At 52.4% G+C, this 22,279-nt stretch overlaps 1 long non-coding RNA gene across 2 annotated transcripts; it reads left to right on the forward strand.

Moving 5' to 3' along the window:
* The first annotated feature begins 1,321 nt into the window (after window positions 1-1,321).
* LOC142257536 (uncharacterized) lies at window positions 1,322-21,625 on the forward strand. 2 transcript variants are annotated; one of them, XR_012727639.1, is made up of 4 exons: window positions 1,322-1,380; window positions 12,637-12,764; window positions 20,887-20,955; window positions 21,319-21,625. It is a non-coding gene; the product is annotated as an uncharacterized LOC142257536 (long non-coding RNA). The 2 variants fall into 2 exon arrangements; XR_012727638.1 differs by having other exon boundaries at window positions 21,400-21,618.
* Window positions 21,626-22,279: the final 654 nt, after the last annotated feature.

Raw genomic sequence — 22,279 nt, forward strand, 5'->3', positions numbered from 1 at the left:
TTTGTGTTCAGTGTGTACAGTATGTGTGTACAATGTGTGTATGTATGTGTGTCCTTTGTGTTCAGTATGTACAGTATGTGTGTACAATGTGTGTATGTGTGTCCTTTGTGTTCAGTGTGTACAGTATGTGTGTACAATGTGTGTATGTATGTGTGTCCTTTGTGTTCAGTGTGTACAGTATGTGTGTACAATGTGTGTATGTATGTGTGTCCTTTGTGTTCAGTGTGTACAGTATGTGTGTACAATGTGTGTATGTATGTGTGTCCTTTGTGTTCAGTATGTACAGTGTGTGTATGTGTGTACAATGTGTTCAGTATGTACAGTGTGTGTATGTATGTGTGTCCTTTGTGTTCAGTATGTACAGTGTGTGTGTACAATGTGTGTATGTATGTGTGTCCTTTGTGTTCAGTGTGTACAGTATGTGTGTACAATGTGTGTATGTATGTGTGTCCTTTGTGTTCAGTGTGTACAGTGTGTGTGTACAATGTGTGTATGTATATGTGTCCTTTGTGTTCAGTATGTACAGTGTGTGTATGTGTGTACAATGTGTTCAGTATGTACAGTGTGTGTATGTATGTGTGTCCTTTGTGTTCAGTATGTACAGTGTGTGTGTACAATGTGTGTATGTATGTGTGTCCTTTGTGTTCAGTATGTACAGTATGTGTGTACAATGTGTGTATGTATGTGTGTCCTTTGTGTTCAGTATGTACAGTGTGTGTGTTGCACATATAGTGACAGGCAGCACAGTAATTGCAACTCGCCTTTATTTTCAGGAATTATAATCTTTTGTAGGAGCGACACATATCAGAGCACTGACTAATGTAGAAAGGACATGTACAAAAAACACCACATAAAAGAGGCGCGAGGGCCCTGTCCAGAAGAGCTGACAATCTGAGGAAACGGAAACAATAATGCTAAAAACTGTTTTTACTGCTTCACTAGATACATACAAGGGTGTAGAATGAGGTTCCCAATGTACAGGGGAGGTTCTGTATCATCACAAGGTGGAGCAGAAGGTTTTTTTTAAAAAAAGAGCCGTTTTTTGAGCCGAAAGAGCCGATTCTTTTTGGTGAGCCGAGCCGAATGAGCCGGCTCATCAAAAAGAGCCGGACTGCCCATCACTAGTGACGTCACCGGAAAAGGCGGGGCAGAGCGGCGGGCGGGAAGCACCAGGATAGAAGCTAGAGAATACAGGCTGCTTACAGGCTATGACGTCACTTCCGGGGCGTATTCATCTACTATTGGGGGCGTGTCCTTTATTGAGCGTGGTCTGTATTCTCTAGGCTGAACCGATCTGTGGGCGGGCAGAGCTGTGGGCGGGGCACAGCTGTGGGCGGGGCAGGGCTCGGGCTGTGCAGAGCGGACGGATCTGACCCTGAGGTGGGGAATATTGCGCTTCTCCTCATTAGTGATAGCTCTGGGGTGTCAGGCTGGATGTTGGGGGCACAGAGCAGCGTCTCCTGTCAGTGTTGGGGGCACAGAGCAGCGTCTCCTGTCAGTGTTGGGGGGCACAGAGCAGCGTCTCCTGTCAGTGTTGGGGGCACAGAGCAGCGTCTCCTGTCAGTGTTGGGGGCACAGAGCAGCGTCTCCTGTCAGTGTTGGGGGTACAGAGCAGCGTCTCCTGTCAGTGTTGGGGGTACAGAGCAGCGTCTCCTGTCAGTGTTGGGGGTACAGAGCAGCGTCTCCTGTCAGTGTTGGGGGGTACAGAGCAGCGTCTCCTGTCAGTGTTGGGGGGCACAGAGCAGCGTCTCCTGTCAGTGTTGGGGGTACAGAGCAGCGTCTCCTGTCAGTGTTGGGGGTACAGAGCAGCGTCTCCTGTCAGTGTTGGGGGGCACAGAGCAGCGTCTCCTGTCAGTGTTGGGGGCACAGAGCAGCGTCTCCTGTCAGTGTTGGGGGCACAGAGCAGCGTCTCCTGTCAGTGTTGGGGGCACAGAGCAGCGTCTCCTGTCAGTGTTGGGGGGTACAGAGCAGCGTCTCCTGTCAGTGTTGGGGGGCACAGAGCAGCGTCTCCTGTCAGTGTTGGGGGGCACAGAGCAGCGTCTCCTGTCAGTGTTGGGGGGTACAGAGCAGCGTCTCCTGTCAGTGTTGGGGACACAGAGCAGCGTCTCCTGTCAGTGTTGGGGGCACAGAGCAGCGTCTCCTGTCAGTGTTGGGGGCACAGAGCAGCGTCTCCTGTCAGTGTTGGGGGGCACAGAGCAGCGTCTCCTGTCAGTGTTGGGGGGGCACAGAGCAGCGTCTCCTGTCAGTGTTGGGGGCACAGAGCAGCGTCTCCTGTCAGTGTTGGGGGCACAGAGCAGCGTCTCCTGTCAGTGTTGGGGGGCACAGAGCAGCGTCTCCTGTCAGTGTTGGGGGGCACAGAGCAGCGTCTCCTGTCAGTGTTGGGGGGCACAGAGCAGCGTCTCCTGTCAGTGTTGGGGGCACAGAGCAGCGTCTCCTGTCAGTGTTGGGGGCACAGAGCAGCGTCTCCTGTCAGTGTTGGGGGCACAGAGCAGCGTCTCCTGTCAGTGTTGGGGGTACAGAGCAGCGTCTCCTGTCAGTGTTGGGGGGCACAGAGCAGCGTCTCCTGTCAGTGTTGGGGGCACAGAGGAGCGTCTCCTGTCAGTGTTGGGGGCACAGAGCAGTGTCTCCTGTCAGTGTTGGGGGGGCACAGAGCAGCGTCTCCTGTCAGTGTTGGGGGCACAGAGCAGCGTCTCCTGTCAGTGTTGGGGGTACAGAGCAGCGTCTCCTGTCAGTGTTGGGGGGCACAGAGCAGCGTCTCCTGTCAGTGTTGGGGGTACAGAGCAGCGTCTCCTGTCAGTGTTGGGGGGCACAGAGCAGCGTCTCCTGTCAGTGTTGGGGGGCACAGAGCAGCGTCTCCTGTCAGTGTTGGGGGGGTACAGAGCAGCGTCTCCTGTCAGTGTTGGGGGTACAGAGCAGCGTCTCCTGTCAGTGTTGGGGGCACAGAGCAGCGTCTCCTGTCAGTGTTGGGGGCACAGAGCAGCGTCTCCTGTCAGTGTTGGGGGCACAGAGCAGCGTCTCCTGTCAGTGTTGGGGGCACAGAGCAGCGTCTCCTGTCAGTGTTGGGGGGCACAGAGCAGCGTCTCCTGTCAGTGTTGGGGGGCACAGAGCAGCGTCTCCTGTCAGTGTTGGGGGCACAGAGCAGCGTCTCCTGTCAGTGTTGGGGGGCACAGAGCAGCGTCTCCTGTCAGTGTTGGGGGCACAGAGCAGCGTCTCCTGTCAGTGTTGGGGGCACAGAGCAGCGTCTCCTGTCAGTGTTGGGGGGCACAGAGCAGCGTCTCCTGTCAGTGTTGGGGGGTACAGAGCAGCGTCTCCTGTCAGTGTTGGGGGCACAGAGCAGCGTCTCCTGTCAGTGTTGGGGGCACAGAGCAGCGTCTCCTGTCAGTGTTGGGGGCACAGAGCAGCGTCTCCTGTCAGTGTTGGGGGGCACAGAGCAGCGTCTCCTGTCAGTGTTGGGGGCACAGAGCAGCGTCTCCTGTCAGTGTTGGGGGCACAGAGCAGCGTCTCCTGTCAGTGTTGGGGGGCACAGAGCAGCGTCTCCTGTCAGTGTTGGGGGGCACAGAGCAGCGTCTCCTGTCAGTGTTGGGGGCACAGAGCAGCGTCTCCTGTCAGTGTTGGGGGCACAGAGCAGCGTCTCCTGTCAGTGTTGGGGGGCACAGAGCAGCGTCTCCTGTCAGTGTTGGGGGTACAGAGCAGCGTCTCCTGTCAGTGTTGGGGGTACAGAGCAGCGTCTCCTGTCAGTGTTGGGGGGCACAGAGCAGCGTCTCCTGTCAGTGTTGGGGGCACAGAGCAGCGTCTCCTGTCAGTGTTGGGGGGCACAGAGCAGCGTCTCCTGTCAGTGTTGGGGGCACAGAGCAGCGTCTCCTGTCAGTGTTGGGGGGTACAGAGCAGCGTCTCCTGTCAGTGTTGGGGGTACAGAGCAGCGTCTCCTGTCAGTGTTGGGGGGCACAGAGCAGCGTCTCCTGTCAGTGTTGGGGGGCACACCAGATTCAAATTAGTCTGCAGTTAGACGTTAGCTATTAGATATTCATTCATCTATGCTGCACCAACTGTTTTAAAACAAACTGATCATACATAATTTTTATTTTGATCAAGGTGCCTGGTCCACAAGTGCTCAAAATGAATGTCTCAATGTCCTGAATAATATTTGCTAAAAAAATTATCACGTCTATGTGTAGTTTAGAAGTTATTCACGTAAATCTGTGTTATATAATGCTATACGCACAGAATCAAACGTACTCAATCGTCCATACATTTAATTTGAAAAGAGGTACCCTGGACCACAAGTCCTCAAAATGAACATCTCAATGTCCTGAATAATATTTGTTAAAAAAATTATCAAATCTATGTGTAGTTCAGAAGTTATTCACGTAAATCTATGTTATATAATGCTATACACGCATAATCAAACGTACTCAATCGTCCATACGATTAATTTGAAAAGAGGTACCCTGGACCACAAGTACTCAAAATTAACCCCTCAATGTCCTGAATAATATTTGCTAAAAAAATTATCAAGTCTATGTGTAGTTAAGAAGTTATTCACGTAAATCTGTGTTATATTACGATATACACGCGTTATCAAATGTGCTCAATCGTCCATACGATTAATTTGAAAAGAGGTACCCTGGACCACAAGTCCTCAAAATGAACATCTCAATGTCCTGAATAATATTTCATAGAAAAATTATCAAGTCTATGTGTAGTTCAGAAGTTATTCACGTGAATCTGTGTTATATAACGCTATACGCGCAGAATCAAACGTACTCAATCGTCCATACGAATAATTTGAAAAGAGGTACCCTGGACCACAAGTACTCAAAATGAACATCTCAATGTCCTGAATAATATTTGACCGAAAATTTATCAAGTCTATGTCAGGGCTGTGGAGTCGGTAAGCCAAACCTTCGACTCCGACTCCGACTCCTCAAATTCTCTTGCACCGACTCCGACTCCGGCTCCGACTCCGACTCCGGCTCCGACTCCGACTCCTACATATATTGCTTATAGTTAGGTGAAAAATTTATTGTAGTACATGAATATGTGTATGTGAACATCAGACATTTAATAATTTTTATGATACAATAATCAAGATATTTGGATAGAACATAAAATATATTTATTGGAATACAACTTTAGAACACAAAAAACTGTAATAAATTGTAAATATGTAATACACTATGTAATATACAGTAGATTACATATATATCTTGTGTGTGTGTATATACACTGTATATATATATATATATATATATATTATATATATTACATATTTACAATTTATTAGTTTTTTTGTGTTCTAAAGTTGTATTCCAATAAATATTTTATGTTCTATCCAAATATCTTGATTATTGTATCATAAAAACAATTAAATGTCTGATGTTCACATTGTACTACAATAAATGTTTCACTTAAATATAAGCATTATACTAAATGTTGTTATTTAGTAAAATATTCAGCACATTCTGCATTGCACTCCTGTCCCCAATTTATTATATATTTTAGGAGTCGGAGTCGGTGCATTTTATACCGACTCCGACTCCGACTCCACCAAAATGAGCTCCGACTCCGACTCCACGACTCCGACTCCGACTCCACAGCCCTGGTCTATGTGTAGTTTAGAAGTTATTCACGTAAATCTGTGTTACATAACGCTATACGCGCATAATGAAACGATGCTGAAGTTGGTTTCTTATTCGTCAGTTTCTTATTCGGCAATTTAGTTTTTTCAGTTTTTTATGCATTTATCAACAAAAATAACACATCACAATAATAAAATACAATGCACTGATGTGCCCTAATATACATACACTCAAACTCAGCTGTGAAAAATATAAAACTGGCAAAAAAATGGACATCAAAGTGGGCACCAAAGTATGTTAGTGAAAGGGTTAAATTGCTTTGGGCCACTGATCTAACACCACAAGTGCATATCTAGTGATGCCCCTAATCAAACTCAAGTGACTCCAGCCTGGCCCAAAGGGGTTCTGGGCATCAAAACTGGCATCAAACTGGGCACACAAACAATTTTCACAGATTTGAATAAGTAACTGGTGTTTTTGAGGGGTTAAATGGCTTTGGGCCACTGATATCACAACACATTTACATACCTAGTGATGCCACACATCAAATTCAGATCATTCCAGCCTGGCCCAAACAGGTTCTGGGCATCAGAACTGGCATCAAAGTGGCCAAATGGCCAATTTTCACAGATTTGAATAAGTAACTGGTGTTTTTGAGGGGTTAAATGGCTTTGGGCCACTGATCTCACACCACATTTACATACCTAGTGATGCCACACATCAAATTCAGATCACTCCAGCCTGGCCCAAACAGGTTCTGGGCATCAGAACTGGCATCAAAGTGGCCAAATGGCCAATTTTCACAGATTTGAATAAGTAACTGGTGTTTTTGAGGGGTTAAATGGCTTTGGGCCACTGACCTCACAACACATTCACATACCTAGTGATGCCACACATCAAATTCAGATCACTCCAGCCTGGCCCAAACAGACTGGAGTGATCTGAATTTGATGTGTGGCATCACTAGGTATGTAAATGTGTTGTGAGATCAGTGGCCCAAAGCCATTTAACCCCTCAAAAACACCAGTTACTTATTCAAATCTGTGAAAACTGGCCATTTGCCCACTTTGATGCCAGTTCTGATGCCCAGAACCTGTTTGGGCCAGACTGGAGTGATCTGAATTTGATGTGTGGCATCACTAGGTATGTAAACTTGTTGTGAGGTCAGTGGCCCAAAGCCATTTAACCCCTCAAAAACACCAGTTACTTATTCAAATCTGTGAAAACTGGCCATTTGCCCACTTTGATGCCAGTTATGATGCCCAGAACCTGTTTGGGCCAGGCTGGAGTGATCTGAATTTGATGTGTGGCATCACTAGGTAGGTCAATGTGTTGTGAGATCAGTGGCCCAAAGCCATTTAACCCCTCAAAAACACCAGTTACTTATTCGAATCTGTGAAAACTGGCCATTTGCCCACTTTGATGTCAGTTCTGATGCCCAGAACCTGTTTGGGCCAGGCTGGAGTGATCTTAATTTGATGTGTGGTATCACTAGGTATGTAAACTTGTTGTGAGGTCAGTGGCCCAAAGCCATTTAACCCCTCAAAAACATCAGTTACTTATTCAAATCTGTGAAAACTGGCCATTTGCCCACTTTGATGCCAGTTCTGATGCCCAGAACCTGTTTGGGCCAGGCTGGAGTGATCTGAATTTGATGTGTGGTATCACTAGGTATGTAACTGTGGTGTGAGATCAGTGGCCCAAAGCCATTTAACCCCTCTAAAACATCAGTTACTTATTCAAATCTGTGAAAACTGGCCATTTGCCCACTTTGATGCCAGCTCTGATGCCCAGAACCTGTTTGGGCCAGGCTGGACTGATCTGATGTTGATGTGTGGCATCACTAGGTATGTAAATATGGTGTGAGATCAGTGGCCCAAAGCCATTTAACCCCTCAAAAACACCAGTTACTTATTCAAATCTGTGAAAATTGGCTGTGTGCCCACTTTGATGCCAGTTCTGATGCCCAGAACCTGTTTGGGCCAGGCTGGAGTGATCTGAATTTGATGTGTGGCATCACTAGGTATGTAAATATGGTGTGAGATCAGTGGCCCAAAGCCATTTAACCCCTCAAAAACACCAGTTACTTATTCAAATCTGTGAAAACTGGCCATTTGCCCACTTTGATGCCAGTTCTGATGCCCAGAACCTGTTTGGGCCAGGCTGGACTGATCTGATGTTGATGTGTGGCATCACTAGGTATGTAAATATGGTGTGAGATCAGTGGCCCAAAGCCATTTAACCCCTCAAAAACACCAGTTACTTATTCAAATCTGTGAAAATTGGCTGTGTGCCCACTTTGATGCCAGTTCTGATGCCCAGAACCTGTTTGGTCCTGGCTGGAGTGATCTGAATTTGATGTGTGGCATCACTAGGTATGTAACTTTGGTGTGATATCAGTGGCCCAAAGCCATTTAACCCCTCAAAAACACCAGTTACTTATTCAAGTCTGTGAAAATTGGCCATTTGCCCACTTTAATGCCAGTTCTGATGCCCAGAACCTGTTTGGGCCAGGCTGGAGTGATCTGAATTTGATGTGTGGCATCACTAGGTATGTAAATGTGGTGTGAGATTAGTGACCCAAAGCCATTTAACCCCTCAAAAACACCAGTTACTTATTCAAATCTGTGAAAATTGGTTGTGTGCCCAGTTTGATGCCAGTTTTTATGCCCAGAACCCCTTTGGGCCAGGCTGGAGTCACTTGAGTTTGATTAGGGGCATCACTAGATATGCACTTGTGGTGTTAGATCAGTGGCCCAAAGCAATTTAACCTTTTCACTAACATACTTTGGTGCCCACTTTGATGTCCATTTTTTTGCCAGTTTTATATTTTTCACAGCTGAGTTTGAGTGTATGTATATTAGGGCACATCAGTGCATTGTATTTTATTATTGTGATGTGTTATTTTTGTTGATAAATGCATAAAAAACTGAAAAAACTAAATTGCCGAATAAGAAACTGACGAATAAGAAACCAACTTCAGCCCCGAATAAGAAACTGGACTAATAAGAAACCAACTTCAGCATCGTTTCATTATGCGTGTATAGCGTTATGTAACACAGATTTACGTGAATAACTTCTAAACTACACATAGACTTGATAATTTTTTTAGCAAATATTATTCAGGACATTAAAATGTTCATTTTGAGTACTTGTGGTCCAGGGTACCTCTTTTCAAATTAATCGTATGGACGATTGAGTACGTTTGATTACGCGTGTATATCGTTATATAACACAGATTTACGTGAATAACTTCTAAACTACACATAGACTTGATAATTTTTTTAGCAAATATTATTCAGGACATTGAGATGTTCATTTTGAGTACTTGTGGTCCAGGGTACCTCTTTTCAAATTAATCGTATGGACGATTGAGTACATTTGATTACGTGTGTATATCGTAATATAACACAGATTTACGTGAATAACTTCTTAACCACACATAGACGTGATAATTTTTTTAGCAAATATTATTCAGGACATTGAGGGGTTAATTTTGAGTACTTGTGGTCCAGGGTACCTCTTTTCAAATTAAACGTATGGACGATTGAGTACGTTTGATTACGCTTGTATATAGTATTATATATGTTAGAATTTCAAATTCATATAGAAACCTTGAGACATTCATTTTGAGCACTTGTGGACCAGGCACCTTGATCAAAATAAAAATTATGTATGATCAGTTTGTTTTAAAACAGTTGGTGCAGCATAGATGAATGAATATCTAATAGCTAACGTCTAACTGCAGACTAACTTGAATCCGGTGGGGGGCACAGAGCAGCGTCTCCTGTCAGTGTTGGGGGCACAGAGCAGCGTCTCCTGTCAGTGTTGGGGGCACAGAGCAGCGTCTCCTGTCAGTGTTGGGGGCACAGAGCAGCGTCTCCTGTCAGTGTTGGGGGCACAGAGCAGCGTCTCCTGTCAGTGTTGGGGGGCACAGAGCAGCGTCTCCTGTCAGTGTTGGGGGCACAGAGCAGCGTCTCCTGTCAGTGTTGGGGGGTACAGAGCAGCGTCTCCTGTCAGTGTTGGGGGTACAGAGCAGCGTCTCCTGTCAGTGTTGGGGGCACAGAGCAGCATCTCCTGTCAGTGTTGGGGGCACAGAGCAGCATCTCCTGTCAGTGTTGGGGGCACAGAGCAGCGTCTCCTGTCAGTGTTGGGGGCACAGAGCAGCGTCTCCTGTCAGTGTTGGGGGTACAGAGCAGCGTCTCCTGTCAGTGTTGGGGGCACAGAGCAGCATCTCCTGTCAGTGTTGGGGGCACAGAGCAGCATCTCCTGTCAGTGTTGGGGGCACAGAGCAGCGTCTCCTGTCAGTGTTGGGGGCACAGAGCAGCATCTCCTGTCAGTGTTGGGGGCACAGAGCAGCGTCTCCTGTCAGTGTTGGGGGCACAGAGCAGCGTCTCCTGTCAGTGTTGGGGGCACAGAGCAGCGTCTCCTGTCAGTGTTGGGGGCACAGAGCAGCGTCTCCTGACAGTGTTGGGGGCACAGAGCAGCGTCTCCTGTCAGTGTTGGGGGCATAGAGCAGCGTCTTCTGTCAGTGTTGGGGGCACAGAGCAGCGTCTCCTGTCAGTGTTGGGGGCACAGAGCAGCGTCTCCTGTCAGTGTTGGGGGCACAGAGCAGCGTCTCCTGTCAGTGTTGGGGGCACAGAGCAGCGTCTCCTGTCAGTGTTGGGGGCACAGAGCAGCGTCTTCTATTAGTGTTGGGGGGCACAGAGCAGCGTCTCCTGTCAGTGTTGGGGGCACAGAGCAGCGTCTCCTGTCAGTGTTGGGGGGCACAGAGCAGCGTCTCCTGTCAGTGTTGGGGGCACAGAGCAGCGTCTCCTGTCAGTGTTGGGGGCACAGAGCAGCGTCTCCTGTCAGTGTTGGGGGCACAGAGCAGCGTCTCCTGTCAGTGTTGGGGGCACAGAGCAGCTTCTCCTGTCAGTGTTGGGGGCACAAAGCAGCGTCTCCTGTCAGTGTTGGGGGCACAGAGCAGCGTCTCCTGTCAGTGTTGGGGGCACAGAGCAGCGTCTCCTGTCAGTGTTGGGGGCACAGAGCAGCGTCTCCTGTCAGTGTTGGGGGCACAGAGCAGCGTCTCCTGTCAGTGTTGGGGGGCACAGAGCAGCGTCTCTTGTCAGTGTTGGGGGGCACAGAGCAGCGTCTCCTGTCAGTGTTGCGGGCACAGAGCAGCGTCTCCTGTCAGTGTTGGGGGCACAGAGCAGTGTCTCCTGTCAGTGTTGGGGGGCACAGAGCAGCGTCTCCTGTCAGTGTTGGGGGCACAGAGCAGCGTCTCCTGTCAGTGTTGGGGGCACAGAGCAGCGTCTCCTGTCAGTGTTGGGGGGGCACAGAGCAGCGTCTCCTGTCAGTGTTGGGGGAACAGAGCAGCATCTCCTGTCAGTGTTGGGGGCACAGAGCAGCGTCTCCTGTCAGTGTTGGGGGCACAGAGCAGCGTCTCCTGTCAGTGTTGGGGGCACAGAGCAGCGTCTCCTGTCAGTGTTGGGGGCACAGAGCAGCGTCTTCTGTCAGTGTTGGGGGGCACAGAGCAGCGTCTCCTGTCAGTGTTGGGGGCACAGAGCAGCGTCTCCTGTCAGTGTTGGGGGCACAGAGCAGCGTCTCCTGTCAGTGTTGGGGGGGCACAGAGCAGCGTCTCCTGTCAGTGTTGGGGGAACAGAGCAGCATCTCCTGTCAGTGTTGGGGGCACAGAGCAGCGTCTCCTGTCAGTGTTGGGGGCACAGAGCAGCGTCTCCTGTCAGTGTTGGGGGCACAGAGCAGCGTCTCCTGTCAGTGTTGGGGGCACAGAGCAGCGTCTTCTGTCAGTGTTGGGGGGCACAGAGCAGCGTCTCCTGTCAGTGTTGGGGGCACAGAGCAGCGTCTCCTGTCAGTGTTGGGGGGCACAGAGCAGCGTCTCCTGTCAGTGTTGGGGGCACAGAGCAGCGTCTCCTGTCAGTGTTGGGGGCACAGAGCAGCGTCTCCTGTCAGTGTTGGGGGCACAGAGCAGCGTCTCCTGTCAGTGTTGGGGGCACAGAGCAGCGTCTCCTGTCAGTGTTGGGGGGCACAGAGCAGCGTCTCCTGTCAGTGTTGGGGGCACAGAGCAGCGTCTCCTGTCAGTGTTGGGGGCACAGAGCAGCGTCTCCTGTCAGTGTTGGTGGCACAGAGCAGCGTCTCCTGTCAGTGTTGGGGGCACAGAGCAGCGTCTTCTGTCAGTGTTGGGGGCACAGAGCAGCGTCTCCTGTCAGTGTTGGGGGCACAGAGCAGCGTCTCCTGTCAGTGTTGGGGGCTGCAGCTCGTGTATATGTCACAGGGAATGTGCTGAGGCTGCAGCACTGTGCTTTGCAGGCTTCAATAAGGAGGCTCGTACTGCACATTTGGGGTGGCTCGTACTGTGCATGGGGCTACGCTGCTTGTTTGAGGGGCTCGCAAGGGGGTGGCGCTGCACGTTTGGGGGCATCGCAGAGGGCGACGCTGCACATTTGGGGGGGCTCGCACTGGGCAGGGGGCGACACTGCACATTTGGGGGAGCTTGCAGGGGGTGACGCTGCACTTTGGGGGGGCTCGCACTGGGCAGGGGGCGACGCTGCACGTTTGGGGAGGTTCGCACTGGGCAGGGGGCGACGCTGCACATTTGGGGGGGCTCGCACTGGGCAGGGGGCGGCACTGGCTGTTTGGGGGGGCTCGCATGGAGAGTGGCTGCATGTTGGGGAATCACATGGAGAGAGGCTGAACGTTGAGGGGGCTCGCAGGGGGGAGGCCGCACGTTGTGGAGGCTGCACATGGGGGCTCGCACTGGGGGAGGCCACACGTTGGGGGGGCTCGCACTGGGGGAGGCCACACGTTGGGGGGGCTCGCACTGGGGGAGGCCACACGGGGACTCGCACTGGGGGAGGCCACACGTTGGGGGGCTCGCACTGGGAGAGGCCATACGTTGGGTGGGGCTCGCAGGGGGTAAGCCGCACGTTGGAGAGGGCTCGCACTACGCAGGGGGTGATGCTGCACTTTGGGGGGCTTGCAGGGGCCCGTGTTGCACGTTAAGGGGGGCTCGCACAGGGAACTCTGTGTATTATTAATCTATGTTTCTCATACACAGCTTGTGACTATCGGCGCTGGGTGTAATTGCCCCCCGTTGTCCCACCTTAGAGACGGAGAGAACAGTGCGGTGTAATCCACATCATCTTCCGGTGTCCTCCAATGTATTCAATGAGAGAGGAATTTATGGTAAATGCAGAAATACAATTTTTACACCTAAAACGCACGGGACTCGGATGCAAGAGATTTCTTTCTTTCATTGTCTCCAATGTCCAACATGGCTTAATTCTATGTATTGATTTGTAAAGTTGATTGTTATATATTTGTATCCCCGCCCTACTGTCTCCTCCCCATTACCCTGTAGACTGTGAGCCCCCGAGGGCAGGGTCCGCTCCCCTCTGTACCCGTCTGTCAGTGTTATACACATGTATCCCCGCCCTACTGTCTCCTCCCCATTCCCCTGTAGACTGTGAGCTCCGAGGGCAGGGTCCGCTCCCCTCTGTACCCGTCTGTCAGGATTGGTTTAGTCACTGTAATTTATATCTGTATTTTGTGTGTAGCCTGTTCCCATGTACAGCATGCAGGGCCGCCACTAGGAATTTCAGGGCTCCATACTGGCAAAATGTTCGGGCCCCCTTGAGACTCCGCCCAGGCCCAGCCCCGCCTCTGCCCAGCTCCGCCTCCAACCCTCAGACCTTCCACAGTCTCACTGTCCACTCTGGAAAAACTCCAATCGGCACTCCGCTCCCATAGTCTGAGTAGTCATCATGTGACCAATCATTCATATGCGATTTTCATGCTTAAGCGGGCTTTACACGCTGCGATATATCGGTCCTGATATCGCTAGTGTGGGTACCCGCCCCCATCTGTTGCGCGACACGGGCAAATCGCTGCTTGTGGCGCACAACATCACCTAGACCCGTCACACATACTTACCTGCCTGGCGACGTCGCTGGGACCGGCGAACCGCCTCCTTTCTAAGGGGGTGGTTTGTTCAGCACCACAGCGACGTCACAGCTGCGTCACTGAACCGCCGCCCAATAGAAGCGGAGGGGCGGAGATAACCGGGACGTAACATCCCGCCCACCTCCTTCCTCCAGCATAGCGGCCGGGAAGCAGGTAAGGAGAGCTTCCTCGTTCCTGTGGTGTCACACGGAGCGATGTGTGCTACCGCAGGAATGATGAACAACCTTGTTACTGCTGCAGTAACGATTTTTGAGAATGGACCCCCATGTCACCGATGAGCGATTTTGCACGTTTTTGCAACAATGCAAAATCGCTCATAGGTGTCACACGCAACGACATCGCTAATGCGGCCGGATGTGCGTCACAAAATCCGTGACCCCAACGAGTTCGCATTAGCGATGTCGTAGCGTGTAAAGCCCCCTTTAGTCATGTGATGCCGAGCTGCTTTTCCTAATTCTTTCAATGATCATTGCAAGAGAGCGGAAAGAAGAAAAGCGAATTGTCAGATGACCGTAAGTATGAAAATCACACATGAGTGGAGTGGCCATGTGATTACTGCTGCAACCAGCAAGCAGAGCCAAATCCTGACAGTGAGCATATTACACGCTGTTAGGATTGGGCATGCTACACGGCTGAACTTTATAATTGAAGGGCTTGTGCAGGTTTGAGATGAGGTGACTGCCGGCTTCTGCATTCTCACTGCACTTACACTTCACACTTTTAGGTTTCTCCCTTGCTAGTTGTAAAGCGGACTTTACACGCTACGATATTTCTAGAAATTGCTGGCGATATCGTACGCAAAAGCACCCGCCCCCGTCGTGCATGCGATATCGTGTGATCGCTGCCGCAGCGAACATTATCGCTACGGCAGCGTCACACGCACTTACCTGGTCGGCGGCATCGCTGTAACTGCTGGACAATCCCTCCCTCAAGGGAGGAGGCACTACACATGAGGGAGAGAGAGCGACAGACCCCGCACTACACATGAGGGAGAGAGAGCGACAGACCTCGCACTACACATGAGGGAGAGAGAGCGACAGACCCCGCACTACACATGAGGGAGAGAGAGCGACAGACCCCTCACTACACATGAGGGAGAGAGAGCGACAGACCCCTCACTACACATGAGGGAGAGAGAGCGACAGACCCCGCACTACACATGAGGGAGAGAGAGCGACAGACCCCGCACTACACATGGGGAGGAGAGAGACAGACCCTGCACTACACATGGGGGAGAGAGAGCGCGACAGGCCCCGCACTACACATTAGGGAGAGAGCGACAGACCCCGCACTACACATGAGGGAGTGAGCGACAGACCCCGCACTACACATGGGGGAGAGAGAGCGACAGACCCCTCACTACACATGAGGGAGAGAGAGCGACAGACCCCGCACTACACATGGGGGAGAGAGAGCGACAGACCCCGCACTACACATGGGAGAGAGAGCGACAGACCCCGCACTACACATGGGGGGAGAGAGAGACAGACCCCACACTACACATGAGGGAGAGAGAGCGACAGACCCCGCACTACACATGAGGGAGAGAGAGACAGACCCTGCACTACACATGGGGGAGAGAGCGAGCGACAGACCCCGCACTACACATGGGGGGGAGAGAGACAGACCCCGCACTACACATGGGGGAGAGAGAGCGCGACAGGCCCCGCACTACACTTGGAGGAGGGAGCGACAGACCCCGCACTACACATGAGGGAGAGAGCGACAGACCCCCGCACTACACATGAGGGAGTGAGCGACAGACCCCGCACTACACATGAGGGAGTGAGCGACAGACTCCGCACTACACATGAGGGAGGGAGTGAGCGACAGACCCCGCACTACACATGAGGGAGAGAGAGCGACAGACCCCTCACTACACATGAGGGAGAGAGAGCGACAGACCCCGCACTACACATGGGGGAGAGAGAACGCGACAGGCCCCGCACTACACTTGGAGGAGGGAGCGACAGAACCCGCACTACACATGGGGGAGAGAGAGCGACAGACCCCGCTTTACACATGGGGGAGAGAGAGCGACAGACCCCGCACTACACATGGGAGAGAGAGCGAAAGACCCCGCACTACACATGAGGGTGAGAGAGCGACAGACCCCGCACTACACATGGGGGAGAGAGCGAGCGACAGACCCCGCACTACACATGGGGGGGAGAGAGACAGACCCCGCACTACACATGGGGGAGAGAGAGCGCGACAGGCCCCACACTACACTTGGAGGAGGGAGCGACAGACCCCGCTCTACACATGGGGGAGAGAGAGCGACAGACCCCGCACTACACATGAGGGAGAGAGCGACAGACCCCTCACTACACATGAGGGAGAGAGAGCGACAGACCCCGCACTACACATGGGGGAGAGAGAACGCGACAGGCCCCGCACTACACTTGGAGGAGGGAGCGACAGAACCCGCACTACACATGGGGGAGAGAGAGCGACATACCCCGCTTTACACATGGGGGAGAGAGAGCGACAGACCCCGCACTACACATGAGGGAGAGAGAGCGACAGACCCCGCACTACACATGGGGGAGAGAGAGCGACAGACACCGCACTACACATGAGGGAGAGAGCGACAGACCCCGCACAACACATGGATGAGAGAGAGACAGACCCCGCACTACACATGAGGGAGAGAGAGCGACAGACCCCGCACTACACATGGGGGAGAGAGAGACAGACCCTGCACTACACATGGGGGAGAGAGAGAAACCGACAGACCCCGCACTATACATGGGGGAGAGAGAGACAGACCCTGCACTACACATGGGGGAGAGAGAGAAACCGACAGACCCCGCACTACACATGGGGGGGAGAGAGACAGACCCTGCACTACACATGGGGGAGAGAGAGAGACCGACAGACCCCGCACTACACATGGGGGGGAGAGAGACAGACCCTGCACTACACATGGGGGAGAGAGAGACAGACCCCGCACTACACATGGGGGAGAGAGAGCGACAGACCCCGCACTACACATGGGGGAGAGAGAGCGACAGGCCCCGCACTACACTTGGGGGAGAGAGAGACAGACCCCGCACTACACATTAGGGAGAGAGCGCGACAGACCCCGCACTACACATGGGGGAGAGAGAGCGACAGACCCCACACTACACATGGGGGAGAGAGCGACAGACCCCGCACTACACATGGGGGAGAGAGCGACAGACCCCGCACTACACATGGGGGAGAGAGCGACAGACCCCGCACTACACATGGGGGAGAGAGAGAGACAGACCCCGCACTACACATGGGGGAGAGAGAGCGACAGACCCCGCACTACACATGGGGGAGAGAGCGACAGACCCCGCACTACACATGGGGGAGAGAGCGACAGACCCCGCACTACACATGGGGGAGAGAGCGACAGACCCCGCACTACACATGGGGGAGAGAGAGCGACAGACCCCGCACTACACATGGGGGAGAGAGAGCGACAGACCCCGCACTACACATGGGGGAGAGAGAGCGACAGAACCCGCACTACACATGGGGGAGAGAGAGCGACATACCCCGCTTTACACATGGGGGAGAGAGAGCGACAGACCCCGCACTACACATGAGGGAGAGAGAGCGACAGACCCCGCACTACACATGGGGGAGAGAGAGCGACAGACACCGCACTACACATGAGGGAGAGAGCGACAGACCCCGCACAACACATGGATGAGAGAGAGACAGACCCCGCACTACACATGAGGGAGAGAGAGCGACAGACCCCGCACTACACATGGGGGAGAGAGAGACAGACCCTGCACTACACATGGGGGAGAGAGAGAAACCGACAGACCCCGCACTATACATGGGGGAGAGAGAGACAGACCCTGCACTACACATGGGGGAGAGAGAGAAACCGACAGACCCCGCACTACACATGGGGGGGAGAGAGACAGACCCTGCACTACACATGGGGGAGAGAGAGAGACCGACAGACCCCGCACTACACATGGGGGGGAGAGAGACAGACCCTGCACTACACATGGGGGAGAGAGAGACAGACCCCGCACTACACATGGGGGAGAGAGAGCGACAGACCCCGCACTACACATGGGGGAGAGAGAGCGACAGGCCCCGCACTACACTTGGGGGAGAGAGAGACAGACCCCGCACTACACATTAGGGAGAGAGCGCGACAGACCCCGCACTACACATGGGGGAGAGAGAGCGACAGACCCCACACTACACATGGGGGAGAGAGCGACAGACCCCGCACTACACATGGGGGAGAGAGCGACAGACCCCGCACTACACATGGGGGAGAGAGCGACAGACCCCGCACTACACATGGGGGAGAGAGAGAGACAGACCCCGCACTACACATGGGGGAGAGAGAGCGACAGACCCCGCACTACACATGGGGGAGAGAGCGACAGACCCCGCACTACACATGGGGGAGAGAGCGACAGACCCCGCACTACACATGGGGGAGAGAGCGACAGACCCCGCACTACACATGGGGGAGAGAGAGCGACAGACCCCGCACTACACATGGGGGAGAGAGAGCGACAGACCCCGCACTACACATGGGGGAGAGAGAGCGACAGACCCCGCACTACACATGGGGGAGAGAGAGCGACAGACCCCGCACTACACATGAGGGAGAGAGTGACAGACCCCGCACTACACATGGAGGAGAGAGAGCGACAGACCCCGCACTACACATGGGGGAGAGAGAGCGACAGACCCCACACTACACATGGGGGAGAGAGAGCGACAGACCCCGCACTACACATGGAGGAGAGAGAGCGACAGACCCCGCACTACACATGGGGGAGAGAGAGCGACAGACCCCGCACTACACATGGGGGAGAGAGAGCGACAGACCCCGCACTACACATGGGGTAGAGAGCGACAGACCCCGCACTACACATGGGGGGGAGAGAGACAAACCCCGCACTACACATGAAGGAGAGAGCGACAGACCCCGCACTACACATGAGGGAGAGAGCGACAGACCCCGCACTACACATGAGGGAGAGAGAGCGACAGACCCCTCACTACACATGAGGGAGAGAGAGCGACAGACCCCTCACTACACATGAGGGAGAGAGAGCGACAGACCCTGCACTACACATGGGGGAGAGAGAGCGCGACAGGCCCCGCACTACACTTGGAGGAGGGAGCGACAGAACCCGCACTACACATGAAGGAGAGAGAGCGACAGACCCCGCTTTACACATGGGGAGAGAGAGCGACAGACCCCGCACTACACATGGGGGAGAGAGAGCGACAGACCCCGCACTACACATGAGGGAGAGAGAGCGACAGACCCCGCACTACACATGGGAGAGAGAGCGAAAGACCCCGCACTACACATGAGGGAGAGAGAGCGACAGACCCCACACTACACATGGGGAGAGAGAGCGACAGACCCCGCACTACACATGAGGGAGAGAGAGCGACAGACCCCGCACTACACATGGGGAGAGAGAGCGACAGACCCCGCACTACACATGGGAGAGAGAGCGACAGACCCCGCACTACACATGAGGGAGAGAGAGCGACAGACCCCGCACTACACATGGAGGAGAGAGAGACAGACCCCGCACTACACATGAGGGAGAGAGAGCGACAGACCCCGCACTACACATGGGGGAGAGAGAGACAGACCCTGCACTACACATGGGGGAGAGAGAGCGCGACAGACACCGCACTACACATGGGGGAGAGAGAGCGACAGACCCCGCACTACACATGGGGGAGAGAGAGACAGACCCCGCACTGCACATGGGGGAGAGAGCGACAGACTCCGCACTACACATGGGGGAGAGAGCGACAGACCCCGCACTACACATGGGGGAGAGAGCGACAGACCCCGCACTACACATGGGGGAGAGAGAGACAGACCCCGCACTACACATGGGGGAGAGAGAGCGACAGACCCCGCACTACACATGGGGGAGAGAGAGACAGACCCCGCACTACACATGGAGGAGAGAGAGCGACAGACCCCGCACTACACATGGAGGAGAGAGCGACAGACCCCGCACTACACATGGGGGAGAGAGAGACAGACCCCGCACTACACATGGGGGAGAGAGCGACAGACCCCGCACTACACATGGGGGAGAGAGCGACAGACCCCGCACTACACATGGGGGAGAGAGCGACAGACCCGGCACTACACATGGGGGGAGAGAGAGCGACAGACCCCGCACTACACATGGGGGGGAGAGAGACTGACCCCGCACTACACATGGGGGAGAGAGAGACAGACCCCGCACTACACATGGGGGAGAGAGAGCGACAGACCCCGCACTACACATGGGGGAGAGAGAGCGACAGGCCCCGCACTACACTTGGGGGAGAGAGAGACAGACCCCGCACTACACATGAGGGAGAGAGCGCGACAGACCCCGCACTACACATGGGGGAGAGAGAGCGACAGACCCCGTACTACACTTGTGGGAGAGAGAGACAGACCCCGCACTACACATGAGGGAGAGAGCGCGACAGACCCCGCACTACACATGGGGGAGAGAGAGCGACAGACCCCGCACTACACATGGGGGAGAGAGAGACAGACCCCGCACTACACATGGAGGAGAGAGCGACAGACCCCGCACTACACATGAGGGAGAGAGAGCGACAGACCCAGCACTACACATGAGGGAGAGAGAGCGACAGACCCCGCACTACTCATGAGGGGGAGAGAGCGACAGACCCGGCACTACACATGGGGGAGAGAGAGACAGACCCCGCACTACACATGGGGGAGAGAGAGCGCGACAGACCCCGCACTACGCATGGGGGAGAGAGAGCGACAGACCCCGCACTACACATGGGGGAGAGAGACAGACCCCGCACTACACATGGGGAGAGAGAGCGACAGACCCCCCACTACACATGGGGGAGAGAGCAACAGACCCCGCACTACACATGGGGGGGAGAGAGCGACAGACCCCGCACTACACATGAGGGAGGGGGGGAGAGAGCGACAGACCCCGCACTACACATGGAGGAGAGAGAGCGACAGACCCCGCACTACACATGAGGGAGAGAGAGCGCGAAAGACCCCGCACTACACATGGGGGAGAGTAAAACATGATTTATGTTTAACTCCTTTAAAGCTGGACAATTTTAGGACTATTAAGAAAGTGTTGGAGTCGCCCGATCTACTGCACAGTCTCCTCATATCAGATTCAGTCGGCGCCGAAAGAGGACGGAAGAAACCTACAGTTTATTTTCTCCAATGATTTCCCCTTATTATCCTCACATATTTTGTGTTTTTAGTTGATTTTTTGTTAACATCATTTCATCTTCATTACAATAAAAAAATTCTCTTTTCTTTTTATTTTTCTTGATTGACCCATAAATGATGAATAAGGACAAAGACAAAATTATGGAGAAGATATTAAACCTGAATCTGGAGATCATCTTCCATCTTATTGGAGAGGTGAGAGGCTAACAGAGGATATGACCGGGGAGGTGAGAGGTTCTGATGTCATCACATTACATCATTATCTATGGGAATAACAGAGGATATGACCGGGGAGGTGAGAGGTTCTGATGTCATCACATTACATCATTATCTATGGGAATAACAGAGGATATGACCGGGGAGGTGAGAGGTTCTGATGTCATCACATTACATCATTATCTATGGGGATGTTGAGGATAAAGAATTGAGTATCCAAAAATACTTAATTCAGCCATTTCATAGACTCAGTTATATAGTTCAGTAGATGTGAACTAACACACATATTTGTGAATGCTTTTGTTTCTTACTAACATGTATATATGTATATTGCATATTCAGTGTATTTTCCTTAGACACAGTATATACCAGCACATGTAATTGTAAAGATGGCTGCTATTTCCTGTTTTGCGCCCAAGACAGATGGACAAAGGAAATTCCTGGAGTCTGGACTGACCAATCCAAGGAGGATGTGTAGATCTCTCTACGTCATGAAGCCCTGCCCTGCGATACTTGATTGGACTAAAACTTTTGTTTACACCCCCTTACTGCTTGGTCTAGAGTTTCTTTCAAACAATAAAAAGTACACTTGGTTAAGAGCCAGTCATGGAGATAGATGTAACTGACTTGGTGTCTAGTTATTTAGTCTCTAAGTGCACTCATGACATTTTAATTAGAAACAGCAGCCGGATCCGAGAGATCCTTTGAGTCTCATCATCATCATCGTCATTCTGACCTTGACAGTTGGCGCGCCAAGTGTGGGGCCACCGAGAAGAGTGAGTCAGAGCTTCCATTTTCCGGACGTCTGGGGGCTACTCCACAAGTATCCAGGTGTTGCTCGATATCAAGGATTTGATCACCCTTCGTTTCACGGTAAGCATCATATACATTGTGTGTGCTGTTTTACCTGTGGATCGAGAGACTAGCAAAATTAGGGACAAGGCCCGGGAATATTTATAAACAGTAAAGGTACGTTATTCCCATTTACAAATTTTTTATTAAAGATATAAAACACACCATTAATGGAAAAAATAGACCAAAAGGTCACAGTGAAATAAATACAGTGAACACATACAGAATATATAATTCCAATTTCTGTGGGACCAGAGGGCTCAAGACTTAACTTGGAAATAGAAATGCATTCAGGCAGCGCCACAAATAGAAGATTTTGGATGCTTGCTGTCCATGAACGTCCAAATGAATGTAAGTCAGCGCTCTCCAGGTGTCCCCTTGTTTCTTGTAAAATCAAGAAATGGCAACTGTTTCCTTCAGTTTAGTAGAAGTAAGCCATTAAATTCAAGAT

Source organism: Anomaloglossus baeobatrachus, chromosome 1, assembly GCF_048569485.1.
Source record: "Anomaloglossus baeobatrachus isolate aAnoBae1 chromosome 1, aAnoBae1.hap1, whole genome shotgun sequence".
In the NCBI taxonomy this organism is placed as follows: Eukaryota; Metazoa; Chordata; class Amphibia; order Anura; family Aromobatidae; genus Anomaloglossus; species Anomaloglossus baeobatrachus.